Genomic DNA, 23,048 nt, shown 5'->3' with positions numbered 1-23,048 from the left:
TTTTAACTTTTTGAGTGAATAAATAGTTGAATATATTTTAATTTTTCAATTTATATATCTTAAATTTTTTAGTGAGGAGTGACATTTAGAATAATTTTATAGGTCTTGGCATTTCTTTGGTTGTGATTTATGAGTCCACATTTTTGAACATTTATAATTTTTATGAACATTAATAACAGTAACTATTTCCTCTTAATAGAATTTGCAAATATTTTTCCATTTATTACTTACTTTTTACTTCATTAAAGGTGGTGTGTGTATTTCTGCATGTATTAATTTTAGAAGTGGGATGAAAGGAATGGAAACATTCTAAAATAAATATGTGCACTGTGAAAATTCAGAGTTCATATGCTGACATGAAGCACAGTCTGACCAAAGTGGTTTCCAGAGAACAACACATGTGGCATTTGGTTCTGCCTTTGCCACGATCCTTGACAAGCAGGCACAGCTGTTCACAGAATAAGTTCCCTCTGCCCAGTGTTTAAGGAGGAAGATGTTCTCACAGGAAAAGCAGTAAATCTACAGGAGAGATGCCCATAAAGTCTCATTCAAGATGCTTAGTGTGAGAGACTCTGGTGGAAAAAGAAAATTCCGACTATATTGTCACTGAACTGTTTGAAAAACAGGCAATCGGGTCTTGATTAATGAGCATTTCCTGCATCATCTGTGCTCAACCTCTCTGCAGCTCGCTTCTGTAAACTCTAATACATGGTCCCGGAGGAAGTACTATTTTCTCTGGTTTTGAGGTTTCTTTGCTTCCTATGTCACTCCTGCTTTCTTGATCACACTCATGACAATCAGGTGACAAAAAGAGCAGAAGAATGATCAGGCTTAAAAAACAAAAAGACAAAGAAAAACCAAACAATTCTCAAATATGAAGAGTCTAGTTTAAACCTTCACCCACAGATATATTTAGATTTCTTAAGGCTCTTTTTCTTGATCTCAAGACTATCAATTAGCTGTTTTTCTTTCTCACAACTCAATGTGGCATCTGTATGAATTAGTCAAACTGAAAGGCAAGTGGGAAACCTATATCTTTGCTCTAATCCTAAGCTCAAACCTACTTCCTTTACAACAGTGTTTTCAAACATTTTTTCCATTATTATCCCCCCAAAGAGCCCTTTCAGACAATTTTTACTAATTACCCTCCTTTAATGAAATTCACTGGAAGGACTGATGCCGAAGCTGAAGCTCCAATACTTTGGCCACCTGATGCGAAGAGCTGACTCATTGGAAAAGACCATGATGCTGGGAAAGATTGAAGGCAAAAGGAGAAGAGGGCAGCAGAGGATGAGATGTCTAGATAGTACCATCGACTCAATGGACATGAGTTTGAGCAAACTCCAGGAGATAGTGGAGGACAGGAAAGCCTGGCATGCTGAAGTCCATGGGGTTGCAAAGAGTCGGACAAGACTGGGGTTGCAAAGAGTCAGACAAGACTGACTGAACGACAACAACAAATGAAATTTTAGTATCACAGATACATTTATGAGCTGATGGGATTTACTTGCTCTATGCAATAAATTCCAGAAACATCTCCTTCAAAGTTCTGGTTAATCTCTTTTCCTAGGACAGAGTCATACTCCTAGAGCCTTTGGTGATAAATTAATTCCTTGACCCTAGGACTATTTCCTTGTGAAGCTTCTGATTTCATTGAGTGGTATCTGCATATCTCCTCTGTAGTAAAACCTCATTGACTTGTATAAGAAGACTAATAGAGAATAGGAAGATATGAAAAGAGAGGAAAAATAAGATCCACAGAGAATATATCCACTTGATAAATTCATGCAGCTGGATAAAGTCAATGAGGCGTGAGTCAGGCATAGAAAGTAGAGAAAGTCAGTGGTTGAGAAAAGGGAAGGTGACCTCTGAGGAGGATGAGGACAGAATACTGAGAGCGGAGGTGATGGGCTTCAAGGAGTGTGACCTGGAGAGAGTGTGCACCAGTGTGAGATCTGCTCAACCACTCATGGGAGATTTTAAATCAAATGATTGGGTGTCTGCACATCTTTGGTATGATATCTGGACCAGCCCAGGGGGAGATGTTGACTTAAGAGAAATGAATGAGGTTGGTCCCATGGAGCTTTGCAGGGGAACAGGCAGATGGCTCTGGTGGATGAAACAGAGACCTTCCTGGCCGTTCTCTGCCACGGTCCCTTCTCTGGGTGGGGCGGGAGGCATTCCGTTCCCTCTGATACATTCTTTCTCTTCCTGTATCAGCCCACAAATAGATATTCTTTTGCCTCCAGATAACAACAACGACCCCAAAGCCATGCATTTTTTTTAATAACTTTTATTTTATTTATGTATTTATTTTTGGCGGCACTGAGTCCTCGTTGCTATGCAGGGGCTTTTCTCTAGTCATGGCGAGTGGGGACTGCCCTCTAGTGGTAGCGTGTGGGCACTCATTGCGGTGGCTTCTCTTGCCGTGGAACACGGGCTCTAGCGCACACAGGCTTCAGCAGCTGCGGCGCAGCAACTTAGTTGCTCCACAGCATGTGGATCTTCCCGAACCAGGGATCGAACCCAAGCCATGTGTTTTGATTCCTACCAATCTGTGCCCTGCTTCCAGCCAGGCCTCCTTGCTAAGTGAGAATGGAGGCAAACAAGGCTCTCCAGACTCAGGTGGTGCATCTTCCCCCAAAAGTTTCCTGGCTGAGGCTTTACCAAGTGAAAATTTCCTTTTTAAAAAAGTGCCCTGCAAAGGGCAGCCCTGTATTTCTCTGTGACTTGAGCAATGTCGTTACTGCCCAGAGGATGGAGGGAGATAGGATTTACTGCTTAAAGGGCCCCTCCATAAGTCACCACCCTCGGCAGAGATGCATATCCATAATTTATGGAGGAAGTGATGAATCACTAGAAAATACATCCTGCCCATTAAAGAGAGCTGCTGGCCTCGGGACTCCTGTCAGCCCCCACGCTGAACTGAAGGGTCTGGGCCAAGGACCTGGTACTGCCTTTCTCTGCCACTGGTATTTAGGGCACAGACAGGAATTTTGTCATTGTCTCAGAGGCTTCAGGGGCTTCCCTGGTGGCTCAGATGGTAAAGAATCTATCTGTAATGTGGGAGACCCCAGGTTCTATCCCTGGGTTGGGAAGATCCCCTGGAGAAGGGAATAGCTACCCACTCCAATATTCTTGCCTGGAGAATTCCGTAGATAGAGGAGCCTGGCAGGCTACAGTCCATGGGATCACAAAGAGTCAGACCCAACTGAGCAACTAACATTTTCACTTTTCAGAGGCTTAACGACCTCTAATGGAGTCCAGGTTTGGAAAATAGGTTCATATAAGGGAAACTAGGAGAAGCAGAGGGATCTATACTTCATCAGGTCCACCTTAAAGGGAGAGAGAAACTGAAAGTGAAGTCGCTCAGTCATGTCCGACTCTTTGTGACCCTATAGAATGTAGCCTCAGAGAAGGCAATGGCAACCCACTCCAGCACTCTTGCCTGGAAAATCCCATGGACAGAGGAGCCTGGTAGGCTGCAGTCCATGGGGTTGCGGAGAGTCGGACACGACTGAGCGACTTCACTTTCACTTTTCACTTTCATGCATTGGAGAAGGAAATGGCAACCCATTCCAATGTTCTTGCCTGGAGAATCCCAGGGACGGGGGAGCCTCGTGGGCTGCCATCTATGGGGTCGCACAGAGTCGGACATGACTGAAACAACTTAGCAGCAGCAGACTGTAGCCTACCAGGCTCCTCCATCCATGGGATTGTCCAGGCAAGAGTACTGGAGTGGGTTGCCATTTCCTTCTCCAGGGGATCTTCCCACCCAGGGATTGAACCTGGGTCTCCCGCATTGTAGGCAGATGCTTTACCGTCTGAGCCACAAGGTTCAGCTCTTCCTGCAGGTGATGGGGAAGCATGCAGGAATCAAGTCTTCTATATGTGGCCAGAAATGAGATTTAGAGATTGAAAGCTGGTGGTCACTGAGGATACAGAGACACACAATGAGCATTGGCTTATCTAATCCACTTGCAAAATAAGAGGAAGGGGCAAGAGGGACACTGAAGGGAAAGCAAAGGAACATGTGAAAGACAGAAATAACCACAGAAGAAAAATGAAAATGAACTCTTTACTCATTAAAGAACCAAAGGGAACAAAAAGTTGAAACCTAGAACCATAATATGTCTAGAATTGCTCAACAGTGTGGCAAATTTGGCCCAGATCTAATATTATTCTCATTTTCAAAAGCTCAGGAACTTTAAGAGGTACCTGTTTTGGGTCCCTAGAATTTACCGAAATAGAAAAACCCAGACACCAGAGCAATTCAGCAGACTTTCACAACCCACTGGCCTAAGCTCCTGCTGTTTCTTCAGACCACACACACCCATCAGGCCCTCTGGAGAGGAGGAGGCTTTGACCAATAGGAGCAGCCGGGAGATATTTGCCTCCTGGTTCCATTAAGGCAATGCTATAAGGGCCTCTATGGGTGGAAGTAAGAAGCAATGGCCCCCCGCCCCATGTTCTTTGTTCTTCGTTCAGGACTCCCACTCTTGCCCTAACACAGCCTGCTCACAGAGACATCATTTATACCAAGATATCAGTGGAATTTCCTCTTCTCTGTGTTTTCACATTTTAATGGAGACCAAGACCTAAATCTAAAAGAATGAATTGCTAAGAATCGGATTTTAGTAATAGCCAGCCTTATGAATAGGCTGTGCATGTGTGCATGCTCTTGCTCAGTCATGTCCAACTCTTTGCAACCTCACGGACTACAGCCTGCCAGATTCCTCTGTCCATGGGATTTCCCAGGCAAGAATACTGAAGTGGGTTGCCAGTTCCTCCTCCAGGGGATCTTCCCAACCCAGGGATCGAACATACACCTCCTGAGTCTCTTGCATTGACAGGTGGATTCTTTACCACTGCATCACCTGGGAAGCCCCATGAGTAGGCTGGTTCCAGGCAAATCACTCTTGATATGGCCTGTTAGCCACAAGGATCCAGCCTCTGCCCAGGCTGACTTATGTCCACCTGTGATACTTGTCTCCCTTCACAAACACACCACCCTGTCATCAGCCCCAGGGCCTTTGCACTTGCTCTTGTATCTATCTGTAGCTCTCTTCCTCAGCCCTTCACATAGTTAATAGTCCACGACTATTTATCCCAGGACAAATGTCACTCCTTCAGGGAAATCCTCCCTGCCTCCCAAGACAAGGTCCTGCTCTCTAGTGGAGGCTCCCCAGGACTGTGCACCACACCTCCATTCCTTCTTTGTCCTAAAGGCCTCAGATCACAACAAGCTTGACAGTCTCTGGATACCTTATAAAATATCAGTGCGACTGGGGTATAGTGGGCAGGAGGGCTCAGTAGGTCAGAGAGGCAAATTAGCCAGGCTCGGGAAAGCTTAATTCAGGATTTTATTCTAAGGACAATCAGAAAACACTGGGGTTTTAGGGCAGTGGAGTGGATTTATATTGTAAATAATTGCTCCAGCTACTGTGTGGAAATGGATGGAGGTAGGAGACAACCTTAGAGGCAAGGAGGTCAGTTGGAACACTGCTGTGCTATGTGCTAAGTCACTTCAGTTGTGTCTGACTCTTTGTGACCCTATGGACTGTAGCTTGCCAGGCTTGCTTCCATGGGATTCTCTAGGCAAGAACACTGGAGTGGGTTGCCATTTCCTTCTCCAGGGGATCTTCCTGGCCCAGGAATTGAACCCGCATCTCCTGCATCCCCTGAATTTCAGGCAGATTCTTTACCACTGAGCCACTAGGGAAGCCCAGTGAATTGTACCAGAGGTGTTTAGTGGAGATGCAAAGGAGCAAATGGATTCAGTGCATGTTTGGGAAGAAGACACCAAAGATGTATTCATAGATTGAATGTGGTGTTTGAGGGAAAGAGAACAACTAGTTTTTTACTTGAATACCTAGTAAATGCAGCATTGTTTATTGACACAAGGAAGACTGATAGGAGTAGGAAAGTGAGGGAAATCGATGATGTTTCGGGAAGTTAAATTTCAAGTCTGTTAGACCTCCAAGTGGAAATGTCAAGAAAGCAGGTGGAATTGCTAGGAAAGGTCAGAGTGGGAAAAAGATATTGCACAATTATTGATTTATAGATTGGTTTACCAGGGCCAAGGTTCCTACTTAAGTACAGTGGAGAAAGGGACTGACATCAGTGTTTGCAAGTTAGAACCTTGGAGCCTGACTGAGTGAGAAGGGAAGAAAGGACACAAGAGCAGTGAGAACAGGGGAAACGTTAATAGCATAAGAGATTTGAAAGCATCAGTGAGGGACATCTCTGGGGGTCCAGTGGTTAAGAATCCATCTGCCAATGCAGGGGTCACAGGTTCAATCCCTGGGCCAGGAAGATTCCACATGCCCCAGGGAGACTAAGCCCCTGTACCACAACTATTGAGCCCACATTCTGGGGCCCTTGAGCAACCACTGAGCCTGCGTGCCACAACTCCTGAAACCCACACACCAAAGCCCATGCTCCGAAACAAGAAAAGCCACTTCGACAAGAAGCTTGTGCACCATAGCTAGAGAGTAGCCCCCACTCTCTGCAACTAGAAAAAGCCTACCCTACATGCAGCAACAAAGACCCCAGTGCAAAAAAAGAAAGAAATCAAAAAGCAACAATGAGGTTGGCTCATGAAGCAGATCCAGAGTAGGCAAGATGGAAGCACAGAAGATGGTTGTCAGAGAGTGGATTTAAGAGACAGAGACCTTACACATTCCAGATCCCAAGCCTTTGCTATGGTGCTGGTGGTGTTGCCCTGCTCCAAAACATCTTCCCTCCTTTTTCAGCATCAGCCCCTCCATGGATGTTGTTACCCACTCTGTAGCTTTAAACCAGCTTGATGCCCATTAAGCCGCCTACACATTGACCATGAAGTAGGCACTGAACAGCTCCATCAGTGACCACCTTCCCACATCACTCCTGCTGCTGTGGCTCTGCCTGATTCCTCACCCTGCAGAACTCTGTGGGGCTCTTATCATCTTTGCTCTGGTCTAGAGTCTCGGTTCCTTTTTCCATGCGACATCATACCTCCAGCTCTGGATCCTCTCGGAACTACTGCTGCGGTTTGCTTTTTGGAACTCTTCCTCTGGCTGACAAGGCACCCCCGCAGGCTCCGCCTGGTTCTCCAAGAGGGAGAGGATGAGAAAACACCCACGACTTCCTCCATCCTCCCTTCCCCACAGCCTTCCCTCACAGATGCCACACTGATGAGCTCCTCTTCCTGTTTTCTCTCCACCCCTAAGAATACGTTCCCATCAGCTGTGTAAACATATTCCTCTGGCCTGCTTTGACTGTAGGAATCTTATGCTGCTCCTTATTCCCTTTTTTTTTTTTAACACTTTTATATGAAATTTGATCTTGATCTTTTTGTCATTCATTTTTACATGGAATTGGTTGTTTTCCTTCCTCGCTTCATGGCTCTCGAGCTCCCTCTTCTGCTGTTTTTGTGAAATGTTCAGAACATGTTCTTTCTGAAAATTTCACCCTGGTCTCTCCTCATTCCTTCAGAACTTTCTTCCTTCCTTGCCTCTGTTGACCCCTGCTGCTCACTTTGAATCTTATTCCCGGCAGATTCAATTCAGTGAGGGGTGTCATCTTAGAAGGAACTGGTTAGCATTGAAAGTTCACCGGGTCCTGAATGCCAGGACACAAGGGTCCTGGGAACTCAGCAGAGGCACACAGGCTGGCAGAGTCTGAAAATCTCCTGGTTTCAGCAGCTGTTCTCAGGTTGGCCCTCCAACCTCCACTGCATACCTGTCTGCTTGTGGTACCCATCAGATGCCCACTGCTTTCCTTCGCTTTCCCAACACTCGTGTGGCTATAATTCCAGTTTGGGAATTTTGATGGTTTGACTCCACCTACTCATATTTACTGTTCATGCAGATACTTTGTCAGCTAGCTTTTTTATAGATGTTGACTATAAATTTGGAGGAGTTGGGGTTTTTCCTACCTAATTGGTCTGTTTAACTTTATAGGTATACTTGTGTTCAGTCACTCAGTCATGTCCAACTCTTTGCGGCCCCATGAACGGTAGCCCACCAGGCTCCTCTGTCCACGGGATTTTCCAGGCAAAAATACTGGAGTGGGTTGCCATTTCCTTCCAGAGAAATGACAAAATTATGCCACCACTGCTGTTTTCCCAGACTCCCTTGGGTTACCTGTTTAAGCCTTTTAACAATCCTCTTAAGTACTTACCATCATTATTCTCATTATATAAATGAGAAGACCAGAGCCTAGGGAAGTTAAGCAGATTTCCCAAGGTCAAATACTATAAGCAATAGAAATCAGATAAGAAAGTGCCATTACACCACCAGAGGAATAAGTAGAAATTGGACAAATGATCAATAGGGAGAAACCTGTTCTGGGTTGAAAGAATAAAATAGACGAAAGCCCTGAGGCCTTCCTGCTTCTGAGGAATTAGACGCCAGCGTGGCTACAGACTTTCTGAGACACAAGGTGGTGCGTGAACAGGAATCAATGTAGATTATTCAGGACACTGCAAGACAGGAAGAGATTTTGGATTTTATTCTATATGCAATGCAAAGTCATTAACAAGACTGCCTGCAGCATTCCAAAAGAGCTTGGAGGAAGGATCACTCTGCTCCACTTAAAGAACGGAGTTAGGTATCTTTGCTGTTTTATCCTTCCAGTTTTATTGATGTATAATTGACATACAGCGCTGTGTAAGTTTAAGGTGTACAATATAATGATTTGACTTACATACAGCAAGAAATGGTTACCACAGTAGGCCTAGTGAACATTCATCACCTCATATAGATAAAAAAGAAAAGAAAAAGGAAAAATACTTTTCCTTGTGATGAGAACTTGAGGACTTATTCTCTTAACAGCTTTCATATATAACATTTAGCAGCATTAATTTTATTAACCATGTTGTACATTATATCCCTAGTACTTATAACTGGAAGTTTGTATCCGCCGGCTGCCTTCGTCACCAAAGAGACTGCATAATTACGGACTGTATCCCTCACACTGCACCTTTCATCCCCATTACTCCTTATTTTGTAACTGGAAGTTTGTGCCTCTTAATTCCCCCATCTATCCATTCATCCTCTCACCCCCACACCTCTGAATTAGGTATCTTTGAACCTAAAAAATGATTAGGCCACAGACAAGATGAATTGTGTTGTTGTTCAGTCACTAAGTTGTGTCCAGCAGCACACCAGGCTTCCCTGTCCTTCACTGTCTCCTGGAATTTGCTCAAACTCACATCCGTTGAGTTGGCAATGCCATCCAACCATCTCACCCTCTGTCGTCCCCTTCTCCTCCTGCCTTCAGTCTTTCCCAGCCTCAGGTCTTTTCCAGTGAGTCGGCTCTTCAAATCAGGTGGCCAAAGTACTGGAGCTTCAGCTTCAGCATCAGTCCTTCCAATGAATATTCAAGGTTAATGTCCTTTGAGATTGGCTGGTTTGATCTGCTTGCTGTCCAAGGGACTCTCAAGAGTCTTCTCCAGCACCACAGTTTGAAATTATCAATTCTTCGGGGCTCAGCCTTCTTTATGGTCCAACTCTCACATCCATACATGACCACCAGAAGGGGAAGCATCATGAGAGAGGAGGCTAGAGAGCTTGTCTAGGGGCCAGACTGAGAAGGCCCTGGGCAAGTCCTTACTCAATGGGTTCCTGGGAGCAATGGCCTTTCTTCACACCAATTGCTTTTGGGAGAAGTGTGGTGACAGAGCCACAGAACCTGTGACACAGTCAGAACTAAAGAGAACCGCTGCTTTACACTGAAGAGAGCAGCGCGTTTTTTCAGGAGGCTGCTTCCACTTTTACAGCCTTCTAGACTCTGCCTCAGAAGGTCAACCACACTCCCCTGTTGAGATATTTTGGGTAGTAATGACTCCCTTTCTTGCTGTTCACATCAGTTGCCTTTTGTTACAGTCACTGAGGCTTTGTGAGCTGCCTTTGTGGGAAGTGTTCTTCACAAAATATATGCGGCATTTTCCTATTCTTCTTTAAACCTCACAAAAGTATCAGGGAAAATGAAAAAAAAAAAAAAAGATGATGCCTATGACATGGGTATTATTTTTATCTACATCTCATTGAGGAAAGATTCTTAAATGCAGTGGGATTATTTTTCTTGGAGGTCAGTATGCAGTAAACAGATAAAGCAGACTCCCTTTTATATACCCTTGCTGATGAGTCTACTTCTAGAGCTGCTCTGGGTTTCTACTTGAAACCCTGCCTTCTTGTTTTAAGTCTGCAGTCTTTGGGAATTCTCTGTGGAAAGGCCACTGAATGAACAGACAAAGGCCATAAGCTGAAGGAAGATTGAGACAGGTCTAGTCAGCCAGGGGTTATCATGTGGAAGAGAGTCCAAGTGTGAGTCACTAGCAGCAGCAGGGGGAGGTGGGCACCAACCCGACCAAGACAATCTGGGTGAGGCACCAGGAGCACCCGCCACCTGGGCTTAGGTGGCGCCACTGCCTTAATATTTCCAAGAACACTTTGGTCTGGTTATTAAGGGATCTACTCAGTAATCAGTCAGTTCAGTCACTCAGTTGTGTCCAACTCTTTGTGACCCCATGGACTGCAGCACCCCAGACTTCCCTGACCATCACCAACTCCTGGAGCTTGCTCACACTCATGTCCATGGAGTCGGCAATGCCATCCAACCATCTCATCCTCTGTTGTCCCCTTCTCCTTCTGCCTTCAATCTTTCCCAGCATCAGAATCTTTTCTAGAGAGTCAGTTCTTCACATCAGGTAGCCAAAGGATTGGAGTTTCAGCTTCAACATCAGTCCTTCCAATGAATATTCAGGACTGATTTCCTTTAGGAGGAACTGGTTGGATCTCCTTGCAGATCAAGGGACTCTCAAGAGTCGTCCCCAACACCACAATTCAAAAACATCAATTCTTTGGTGCTCAGCTTTCTTTATAATCCAACTCTCACATCTATACATGACCACTGGAAAAACCATAGCCTTGACTAGACAGACATTTGTTGGCAAAGTAATGTCTCTGCTTTTTAATATGCTGTCTAGTTTTTCATAGCTTTTCTTCCAAGGAGCAAGGGTCTTTTGATTTCATGACTGCAGTCACCATCTGCAGTGATTTTGGAGCCTACTCAGTAACATCTTAGTGTTTTCGGAAATGTTAACAAAGACCGTGACACTTGTTTGCTCTGCAATTTTGTCTTGGGGTCATGCTCTGGCTTTGGTCTTGGTGCTAAACGTGGTTCTGGGGGCAGAGGAGGGGGACTGCTCTCCTACATCCCACTTCATAAGAGATGATGGTGATTCTGTTCCTACTGCTGCTGTTTATGATGGTGATGGTGATGATGATGGTGACAGATTTGTCCTTCTAAAATAATGAGACGGATGTGCTGTGGAGGCTTACGGAAGGGCTCAAAAGACCATCTCCTCCAAGAATCTTCCCTACTACGAAAGGAGGCAACATTTTTCTCCTCTTGCCCATCACTCAAAATCCCTTGTAGAATCACTGGCATAAATGTTTGAAATAAATCTAAGCTGGAGGCATGGATTTTGTTCTTATTGTTGTATAGTGTTCTTTTTTAAATAACATTTTGAAGTAGAAACTTTGGAATCAGAAAAATTTGCGCTTGAATCTGAGGCAACTTACTTATTGTATATCTTGTTGTCTTAAGCAGTTGACTTAGCTTTACTTAACCCTTCTAAGTCTTAGTTTTCTCATCTGTTTAGTGGAGATAATAATATCTGCCTTATAGCGTTATTGTGAAAATTATAATACAATTGCTTATGCTTACTAATAGAGTAAGTACTTTTTTGTCTCTTCTTTTATCTCTTTTGGGGCTTCCCTGATAGCTCAGTTGGTAAAGAATCCACCTGCAATGCAGGAGGCCCCAGTTTGATTCCTGGGTCAGGAAGATCTGCTGGAGAAGGAATAGGCTACCCACTCCAGTACTCTTGGGCTTCCCTTCTGGCTCAGCTGGGAAAGAATCCGCCTGCAATGGGGGAGACCTGGGTTTGATCTCTGGATTGGGAAGATCCCCTGGAGAAGAGAAAGGCTACCCACTCCAGTATTCTGGCCTGGAGAATTCCACAGACTGTATAGTCCATGGGGTCGCAAAGAGTCGGACATGACTGAGCGACTTACACTTTCTCTTATCTCTTTCACTTGCCTTGTGTAATATCACTGCACACAGGAACCCCAAGGGTGGGATTCATTTTCACAGGGGAAAATGAAAGGCATAACCGTGTACTTTCCAGTTTCCAGTAATCCTTATATTAGTAATGATCAAATTCCCCCACTGAACAGATACATTCCTTAAGCCTTCGAGGTTTGTGTACCATCTTTCTAGAATGTTAGAACCAAAATGGGTCTTCAAATTGGTCTATTTAATGAAAGCTCTTTATTTTTTAAATGAAAAAAATAGTGTCCACAAAAGTTGAAATAACTAATTCAAAGTCATTTGGCCAGGTGGGAGCAAAGCACAGATTACAATTTGTTCTAGTTCATCTTCCTCTCTGTTATCCTAATAGCTGAAACTGAAGACACCAGGATTTTCTCCTGCTAAACTTTTAGCTTGAAAAAGGGAAAAGAATCTGATTTCTCTTCCCACTTCATCTTGGCTCCAGATCAGGCACCTAAGTTTTTAAAGCAGAGGACAATGGAATAGACATGATTATGGATGTATTCAGAGAGCAGCAAGAGCAAAACAACTCCATGGAACTCAAAATACTTTTTAAAAAAGAAGATAATCTTTGCAGAATCCAGTAAGGAAGCACAAGAGCCCTCCCAGACCACCCACATGGTTGTGCGTTCAGAAACATCCAGAAGGAGGCCAACAATGTGACCCAGAGAGAAGGCAAATTAAAGCACGCAGCAGGGAATGAAGCTGGCACACCTGCATCCTCAATAACTAGGGTTTGTTTGAACAACTGTAGCCCTGAGAGAAGAAAATTCCACTATTGTAGTTGATTCAGAGAGAGGCATGCTACAGTTTCTTTGATATTCTACCGGAGTGGATCTGCAACAAGCAGCCAGGCTTGAGAATACAGAGCTCTTCGGTGGGAAGGTTTAGCATTAAGACCAAACGATGTCAGGAAAGCTCAATGGGAGGGACCCGGTGATTTCTACACGTGTGACTTGGATGCAGGGCAAGGCTGTTTACCCCTGATAGACTTGTGTGGCATCCATCTCTGTACCATGCCCTAAGGTGGCCAAGACAGTGGCGGGAGGTAGACCATGGTCTCCTTGATCTAACTAGAGAGGGACAAGGCAGCCCCACACTAATGATACTAACTGCCAGGAACATCAAACCCCAGTGCCCGGTGAGTGAAACAGCAGTGACAGCAGGAGGAGTCCGGCTGAGCAAAGACCCCCTGGAGTGGAGCTGAAGGAGAACTTTAATTAGACAGGAGGTCCTGACTCTCTCGCCTTCCTGACCACCTGCTCCTGGGCCTGTGGAACTTCACCTTGATAGTTCATTTAGGGCCACTGTAGTATCATCCATTACTGCCCTCCTTGTTCCTACTCAGGACTGATAGAAAAGTTGGGAACATAAGCTCCAGCTCTTCTGCCACTTCCTCGTGTTCCCAGCACTGGCCAAGGCTGCCTGGGAGGCTCTTCACCAGCTCAACCTTAACACCATATGGTGATGATGGTATCATGGTCCTGCTAACACACTCTTCAAGCCACATGTCTTCCTCGCAAGGCCCCTAACAGTTTTCATCCCCATTTCTCCAAATCTTCATGACCCCTTTCCCCAAAACACCTCTGAAACAGTCTCCTTCCTTCCCCAAATTATTAGCTTATTGATGTGCCTCATCACCCCTGCAACCACTGGGGGTTTCTACTCACTAGTTCCCTTTATTCATATCTTTGAATGATGCAGCTTCTGGGTAATTGATGATTTGTGCTTATCTGTATAACATCAGTGAATCTCTTCACTCTTCTAATACAGAGTTAACTTGGACTTAAATATTCCAGTGAGCTACCCACAATATAAGAAAAATTAAAAGTTATCTAAAAGCCTCTTAGTTTCCCCAAGACATACTCCAAGGTTGTTATCCTTAAGTATTATTGTATTATTTAACAATGCACTGGCTGCTGGGAAGAAACAAAGGTGTGTTTCAATGAGTTAACAATTTAAATCAGAGAAAGAAAATACACACGCATATATGTATATACATATACGTATTTCTAGGAAGTCAGGGAAAGCACAACAGGAAAGGAAATAAAATACTAAGAGACTGTTAATTACTTTGTAAGAATGATTGAGATGCATGGAGTGGTGTGTGTTTCTGGGCATGTGTTTAATAAACCTGGGAACCCACCAGAAGGTACTTTTGAGACTCTTGGAGTGTTGCTTTGATGACTTAAACCAGCAGCAAATTAGTTTCCAAATGGAAAAGGTTTCCTTTACTCAGTTTAAACAGTTGGTGTTAATTGTTCTAATTACTTTGACCAGTCCACCCACAGGTCTCTGGATCCTGGTGGTTAATCTCTGGCCATTTCCAGAAGGGTCATACCTTTCTACAAGTAGGCTTGTCACTGAGCATGGGCTGTAACCTACACATTCTTCCTACAGGAAGGAGTAAGATTCCAGAAAGGACAGAAATTCAAAGGTCCAGGGGATACAGTGGTGAGCAAAGCAGACAAGGTCGCTGTCTTCTTTGAGTTTACAGTGCAGTGCAGTGGACACGTTCGCTTGTGCACCTGTGTGATTGTGTGTCAAATTATACCTGCTCTGGAGGTAGAGTCTTGGGAAAGCTCAGGTGAGGGACAGGGATACAAACTAGTCCAGGAATGGAAGTGGCCAGAGTTTTCTTTGAAAGTGGGTGATTAAGCAATGGTGTGAGAGGTGGAGATGGGGAGAGAGCATCTGGACGTCCATTAGCACAAGAAAGGTGACACATTTGAGAAAACCGAACAATGCTGATCAGTGTAACTAGAATGCAGGCAAGACTGGTCAGATACAGGTCCCAGGAGCCAAACCAGGACCAGGTCAGGCAGGTCTTGTGGCTCACATGGACAATTTTGAATTTTATTTCAGGAACAATGGTGAGTCACTGAGGTATGTTAAACGATTGGATTTGTGGGGCAGTATCTACAAAGAGTGGAGCAAGGCATGAATGTTCAAAGTAGGCTTGCATCTGACCGATACAAAATAGTTCTTTGAATATCTCTCAAAGGTGTGTATGTCTTTCTACAGGAGAACCTTAAAACTGTCAGGGGAGGCTTATATACTCTCAACATCTTCCTGGAATCTCTGCCCTTGACTGCCCAGATGGGGTGAACCCGGCTCTGCTTTGGCTCTGGAGAAAGTAGAGCTCTCTTGTGTGCTGTACGCCTGCCTTCCTGTGCTTCCTTCAGAGATCTACCCCGTAAGCTGGAGCTCGATCATGGAGTAACCGGGGAGGTGACCTAGGGAGCGGGGCGTGGGTCAGGTCAAGTTCCCACGTGGAAGAGGGTAGCTGGTACTTCCTTACCCTCACTCCCAGCTCTTCAGGGACAGGTGTTCGAACCTTGGGTTATGCCAGCTAACATGGACAGCTATGGAGTTTGGGCAATAATTCAGTATCCATTTAAAGTTAGCAACCTAAAAATTGGGCAAATCCAAAAAGATAAGTGAAAGCGGTGTCTTGAGGCACACCTCAGCTTAGAGAGAGCTCAAAATTAAGAAGGAAACTTTGCTGCTGCTTCTGAACCCCTGCTGCCTTTTTTGGTTCATCCCTGAGGACCGTCTCCCTCCTCTTGCCCTTTCTTCAGGCACCTCCTGGCACAACCCACTTCCTCTCCTCCTCTTCCCAGCCAGCAACTCTTGCTCACCTACCCAGTCTGTCTCCTAACTACTTTCTTTTCTCTTTTTTTAACTCTGAATGATTTCCTGACAGAATGGAACCGAAAAGGGAAAAATGTATGAAGAAACTGTACACAACTATACTATGTCAAGAAGAACTTCCTCAGCATCAGGTCCAGTACATGGTAGATTGAGCTTCCAAGAAAATTAATGAGACCAATCACCCAAGTTATTTAAAAATCAACTGGACAAAGACACAGAGGATGTGCTGGCAGGAAGGCCCTAGTCTCAGCCGCACTGGAATGAAGAAAATTATCCTAATCGGATTCTTCTCTCGTCATCTTACTTTTTCTCTAGGGTGAATTCTTTAACTCGTGCTGAAATCAGTTCTATCCAAAGACAGCAAGATACACTACTTTTCTGTGACCAAATTCATCAGAAACTAGAACAAAAGCAAGGAGGGGGGATATTAAAGAATCCCTTTTTCTTTTATTTTCTTTTACCTTGGCCACACCACACAGCATCAAATATCCTAGTTCCCCAACTAGGGATCAAATCCATGGAATTCCCTTGCATTGGAAGCATGGAGTCTTAACCACTGGACCTCCAGGGAAGTCACAAGATTCCCTTTTTCAACTATCAAGAAACACTGTGGTCCCATGGGAGAAAATCAGTAGAGCTCTCATTCTTGGCCTGTCTTGCTTCTGTGATCAAAGGAAAAACTTTCTGGAATCAAGAGGGTAAATTCTGCTAACATTTCACGGTTAAAAACTTCTATGTTATACATAGCTTCCTGCAGTGTTTGCATATAATTTTTGTCCATCAACAAGTAAAATTTTATCCCCCAAACAGCATGTGTTCTCCCATTACATGTTTATGGCAATTTCTCTGAAATCCATTTGTTTTTTTATACAGCTTTGCAGAGCATTGCAGAAAACTTTCAGACTTAAAATGTATGAAATATGAGCATTTCTATATTGGGGCAGATCAATGTCCTACCACCTAGCACTCTACGATCCAAGCAAAGATGTTATGGTTTTCTATCTTAGCATCAACAGATAAACATATCCCTTTACTCGACCCAAGACATCAGTGAAAAATCTACCATGATTGGATAATCAGATAGTACCTCATACTTGAAGCACTTGTACTTTATAAACTCTTTCACTAGTATCCACTCTTTTGATCTTCAATTTGAATGTTATTAAGTCCAGCTTACAAATGAAGGATCTGAAGCTCAAACACAGGGAAATAACTTGCTCAGTGAATGATACAGAGAGAACAAGGGCAGACTGGAACAAAATCCTGGATCTGTCTCCAAAACCCTGGGTTCTTCCCATTCTACCATCTTGCCCTTCTTGGGGAGTTAAGGGAGCCTCAGCCTAGAAACATCCAGATGATGAGTTTTAGATGCTGAATGCATCCTTTCTATACATCAAACCAAAAACCTACACCCTCCAATAGACAGGTTGTATCAATAAAATCAGCGTTCGAATCACTGACCCAGATGAAATAGCTGCTTATCTGCTTTCAAGTATTTTTCATTCATGGGGAATCAAGTATGAAAATTAATTTGAACTTTGTGTCTCTGGGTTGAAGGAACTCACCTGGTCCCTGAAAACAAGATCCATTCTGTTCCCTTTTCAGAACCCTCTCCTCCTGGCCTCTTTACACCCCCAGGGCACCTACAAGTGTTCCCCTAGTACTGAGAACACTATGTGTTGGAGTAACAGTAGCTTACTGCTGATTAGATTTAAAGGGGAGATCAAGAAATGTAAACCCACACAATGCCTTGAGCAGGAACTTCCTGTCTCCTCCAGCTGATTGGTTCTCTTGCCATTTCCAGGGACCATCAAAAACAGTCAAAACTTGACCCTAAGTGTTGCAAAGAGTAAAGGAAGCAATCTTATGAATGTAGAATTAATGCCTTACTGAAGGGAGTGTTAGTCACTCAGTCATGTCCGACTCTGTGCAACCCTGTGGACTATAGCCTTTCAGGCTCCTCCACCCATGGGATTTTCCAGGCAAGAATACTGTGGTGAGTTGCTGTTCCCTTCTCCAGGGGATTTTCCCAACCCAGGGATCGAACCTGGGTCTCCTGCATATCAGGCAGATTCTTTACCACCTGAGCCACCAGGGAAGCCCTACTGAAGGGAACCTCAGTAAAAATTTTAACAAGGTTCATCACTATCCCTGAGTGCAGGCAGGACCTGACACCTGCTTCTAACTAATAGAATATTGCAAAGGTGGTGGGATACTATTCCCAGCTGGGCTTGGTGAAGTAAACATCCATGTTCACAGAGCTCATCTCTTAAGATTAAGATGATGGTGTGGGGCATTGTTTTTAGTTTTCTGTTGCTCACAACAGGAGTTACCCTCACTGATATTATACCACTGGCAAACTCAGAAGTCTGGTTTCCCAGGTTGATCTCCACAGCAACACAGATCAATCAGAATTATAGATTTTTAAGGGCTGAAAAGAACCCATTGGGTTTCTAGTCTGGCACACTTTCTTTATGAATTAATAAAGTCTACAGTGTTTGGAATAGAACCCTCAAGTAGGTGACAAACTATATATCAAGACCAAATTTCTTGACCTGAAGTCAAATGAACTTTTTCGACTATTCCACACTACTTCAATAATACATTAAGAATCTTTTAGATAGTGATATTTGATAATCAACTATGTGCTCAGATTTCTGCTCTCACTTTAAAAAGACAATATTGAGAAATACTGCCCTTTGGAAAAATCAAAGAAAGACATACGAACATCTGTGCAACCAAGAAAATAGCAATAAAAATTCTGTGCCCCCTCCAAACACTCTAAGATGATATAAGATTTTGTGGGACTTATATTTACCCACATCTAATTTTCTTATTTTTTCCATTTTTTTACTGTGGTAAAATACACATAGCATAGTATTCATAATAAAAGTAGTGAGTAGAAATCTAGCTGAACTACACTTGTTAAGGACCTCTTAACTATGTGTTTAACTCCAATACTTTGGCCACCTGATGCAAAGAACTGACTCATTGGAAAAGACCCTGATGCTAGAAAAGATCGAAGGTGGAAGGAGAAGGGGACGATGGAGGATGAAATGATTGGATGGCATCATCAACTTGATGGACATGAGTTTGAGTAAGCTCCGGGAGTTGGTGATGGACAGGGAAGCCTGGCATGCTGCAGTCCATGGGGTCACAAAGAGTCAGACACAACTGAGCGACTGAACTGGACTATGTATTTGCAATTACTCCCTGGTTTCCTTCGTGCTATCATTGTCATGTATTTTAATTTTACGTGTGCTATAAACACACAAAATATTGTTACTATATTTGCTTTAAACAAGCATGTATCATTTACAGGAGTTAAACTTAAGTAACTTTTTATTAAAAATAGGGTATTATCCTCTCTCTCCTGTCTCTTCTTCCCTTTTCTCAGCCACCATATCATTTATTGCAAGATATATTTTAGTCAATGAACTTGATCACAGTCTAATTTAATTGACAGGTTCTTAAAATTTATTTTAATAGAGCTATTTTTAATGGGATTCTGGATATAGGGTGAAGGTAAGAAACTCCTTATTTGACCATAATTTTCAATTCCTTTGTCATGTAATAAGTAATTTCTGAATTATAGCTATTAATAAAATTAAATTATCTATCCACAAAATGTAATATTATCTAGAAATTGTAAACTTTTCTTTGGTCATTTTTTTTTTAATACACAGTTCTACATGGTGCTGGAGCCAGAAGTGATCATTTGAACCTCCTATTTTACTTGTTTTCAGTGGGGAAAAAATTATGTTGATACCAAGAAACTATTCTTTTTAGAAAGGAACCACCTAAGAGCACTGGATCAGGAATCATCTCTAAATATGGATTAGTATTACATCTGCTTCAAGAGGGCTTTGGGGACCTGTTTCAATCTGGTTTAATTATGGGATGTACATTCAAATGTAAAGGAAAGAGATTTTGCTTCTGGCTGTAACAGAATAGCTATAGCATCCTATCTTTTATTCTGTTCTGTAGCCAGCTTGTCCTAATGGATATCTACAGAACATCCTACCCTAAACTGCAGAATGTACGTTGTTTTCAATTTCACATCTGATACTCACCATAATAGATCAGATGCTAGGCCATAAAATAAGAATCAACACATTTGAAAAATTGAAATCAAGGAAAATATGTTCTCTGACCAAAATACAATTAAATTAGATATTAATAGCAAAAAGATATCTTTAAAAATGTCCATGTATTTAAAAATTAAATAACATACATCTAAATAGCCTATGTGTCACAGAAATCACAGAAGAAATGAGAAACATGAGAAACATGTTGCATTCATGAAAATTAAAATAGCATGTCAAAATATGTATGATGCAACCAAACAAGAATCTGCAATGAATCCATGCGCAGCACAAGGAATATAACCAGTATTTTGTGATAACTATAAGTGGAGTGCATATGTGTCAGTTGCTCAGTCATGTCCAACTCTTTGCAACCCCATAGACTGTAGCCTACCAGGCTCCTCAGTCCAAGGAATTAATACTGGAGTGGGTAGCCATTCCCTCCTCCAGAGGATCTTCCCAACCCAGGGATCGAACCTGCATCTCCTGCGTTGCCGGCAGATTCTTTACCATCTTGCCACCAGGGAAGCCTATAAATGGAGTACAACCTTTAAAAATTGCGACTCACTATGTTGTACACCTGAAACATGTAATGTTGTGGCTCAACTATACTTCAATTTAAATAAATAATAAAATAAGAAGAAGTGTCTGCAGGAAAACGTATAACTTTGATTGCATTTTTAAATGATAAACATATAAAAATCAGTGTATGACAAAGATATTATAAGAAAAGAAAACTACAGGCAGACATCCCTTCTGAACATGGATTTTTTAATTATTTTTTTTATTTATAAGGTAAATCCAGAAATATATTGAGAAGCCAAGAAATTATGATCAAGTGGAAGCAGACATTTCACAAAAGAAGTTACATGAATGGGCAATAAGCATATGAAGAGATGCTCAACATTATTAGTCACCATGAAAATAGAAACACAATTACCACTTCACATACACTAAAATGACTAAAGTTAAAAGGCTAATGATACCATGTGTTGGTGAGGATACAGAGCAACTGGAACATTGTGTGTTGCTAATGGAAACATAAATTAGTACAATTGCTTTAGAGATCATTTGGCACTATGCTAAAAATTTAAATCTACATTTACCATATGATTTTGTAGTTCTTCTCCTAGATACTCACCTAGGAGAAATGAAAATGTATGTCTAGAAAAAAGACATTTGTTCACAGAAACTTCATCTATAGCAGTCCAAAACTGAAAACAATGCAAATGTCCCTCAACAGGTAAATGGATACATTGTGCTAGATTTATACAATTGTGTCCGACTGTGCAACCCCACAGACAGCAGCCCACCAGGCTCTGCCGTCCCTGGGATTCTCCAGGCAAGAACACTGGAGTGGGTTGCCATCTCCTTCTCCAATGCATGAAAGTGAAAAGTGAAAGTGAAGTCACTGAGTCGTGTCCAACTCTCAGCGACCCCATGGATTGCAGCCCACCAGTCTCTTCTGTCCATGGGATTTTCCAGGCGAGTACTGGAGTGGGGTGCCATTGCGTTCTCCATTTATACAATGGAATACCACTCAAAAATAAAAGGAAAAGACTACTGAAATGCACAACATGGAAGAATCTCAGAAACCACAGGCTGATTAAAAGAAGCCAGAAACAAAAGAGTATGTGCCATATTGTTCCGTTCATTTACAAATTTTGAGTAGGTACACCTAATCCATAGTAACAAAACCCAGAGGTTTCCTGGAGCTAGGAGTGAGGGGCATTGAGTGGAAAGGGACATGAAAACATTTGGGAGGGTGATAAAAATGTTCTGTATCTTGATCATGGTGATGGTTACATGGATGCATATATTTGCCAAAATGTTAAACCGTACACTTAAAACACATGCATTTGATTGTAGACAAATCACAATAAAGTTGGTTTTTAAAAAGAAAAAACAACAACAAAAAAGAAGAGTCAGCTGCAGGGGCAAAAATACTCTTCCTTGTTCAGATTACTCCCCAGATTACTCCTCCAGTTACTCAGATTTTTCACATGATATTGGCCCTTCCAAAGGACAGAGTGCTAAATGTGCTGATGAGCCCATGTGCCAAACTGACAGCTTCCTTTTAGTGACATCCAACTGTCACAAGCAGTGCCTGAGAGATGCCTTGAGATGTCCTTTAAATGGGTCTTATGTCTATGAACAGTGGAAGGATGGCAGTTCTGCTTTCCTGTCCCGGGGGATGAAGATGGCGTTCTGATTTAAGGACTGAGTAACTTCCTTGTCAGAATAACCAATGTGTTCTCCCAGTGGCTGTGATCAAGGGAGACTTGTTCTCTGGCCCCATGAGCAGACCTTCTCCCAGTTTGTTAGGATGGAGCAGGAAGAGCTGGCCGATTATGCAGAGGGAAACCAGAGGTGTTATATATCACTGGTGCCACATAATTCTCGCACTTGTCGACATCTAGTCATCTCTATAACTCAGCCATGCTTTAAAATGGCAAGCAGTTGTTTACTGGAGCCAACAGAGGTCTAGCAATTATAAAACTAATTACTAAGATGTCCCTGCAAAAAAAAAAAAAAAGCAGTAGTGAATAAGTATTCTCCTTGCAGTTTTTTTTTACTAAGTTGTTATCAAGAAGCAAGTAACTTAGCTGGCATCCCCAGAGAGGGTCATGGTATGATTTTAGAGAATACATATAGCTGAAAGGACTTTTTCATGAATATTTTCCACTTAAATTTACCAGGGATGTTGAGAAGCATAGTGCCAGGAAGAAATAAACCAGACAATGAAGGATACTTTACTGAACTCAAGGATTTACTAAATAAAGTGGCTCAGCCAGTAAAGAATCTGCCTGCAATGCAGGAGACCCAGGTTTGATCCCGGGGTCAGGAAGATCCCCTGGAGAAGGGAACAGCTAGCCACTCCAGTATTCTTGCCTGGAAAATTCCATGGACAGAGGAGCCTGGTGGGTCACAATCCATGGGGTCGCAAAGAGCCGGACATGACTGAGTGACTAACACTTTCACTACTTTCACTTAACTTCCTCATCAAAAACTGACATTTGGTTCAGAATACAGTGAAACAAGGAAAGGGTATGTGGGTTTGTTGGGGGAGAGGGCAGTCTCAAAGGAGCCATCTGCTTCAATTCTGTTTAAAAAATTGTGAAGTTTGGTAGCTAGAGGGACCTAGAGCCTTCTAGTTCTGAGGTTCTAACCCTAGAGGAATGAAGTGGTAATGCCTGTGGGGGCTAG

The sequence above is a fragment of the Bison bison genome, unplaced genomic scaffold, assembly GCF_000754665.1.
Source record: "Bison bison bison isolate TAMUID 2011002044 unplaced genomic scaffold, Bison_UMD1.0 scf7180017864456, whole genome shotgun sequence".
NCBI lineage: Eukaryota > Metazoa > Chordata > Mammalia > Artiodactyla > Bovidae > Bison > Bison bison.
This window is presented reverse-complemented; position numbering follows the sequence as displayed.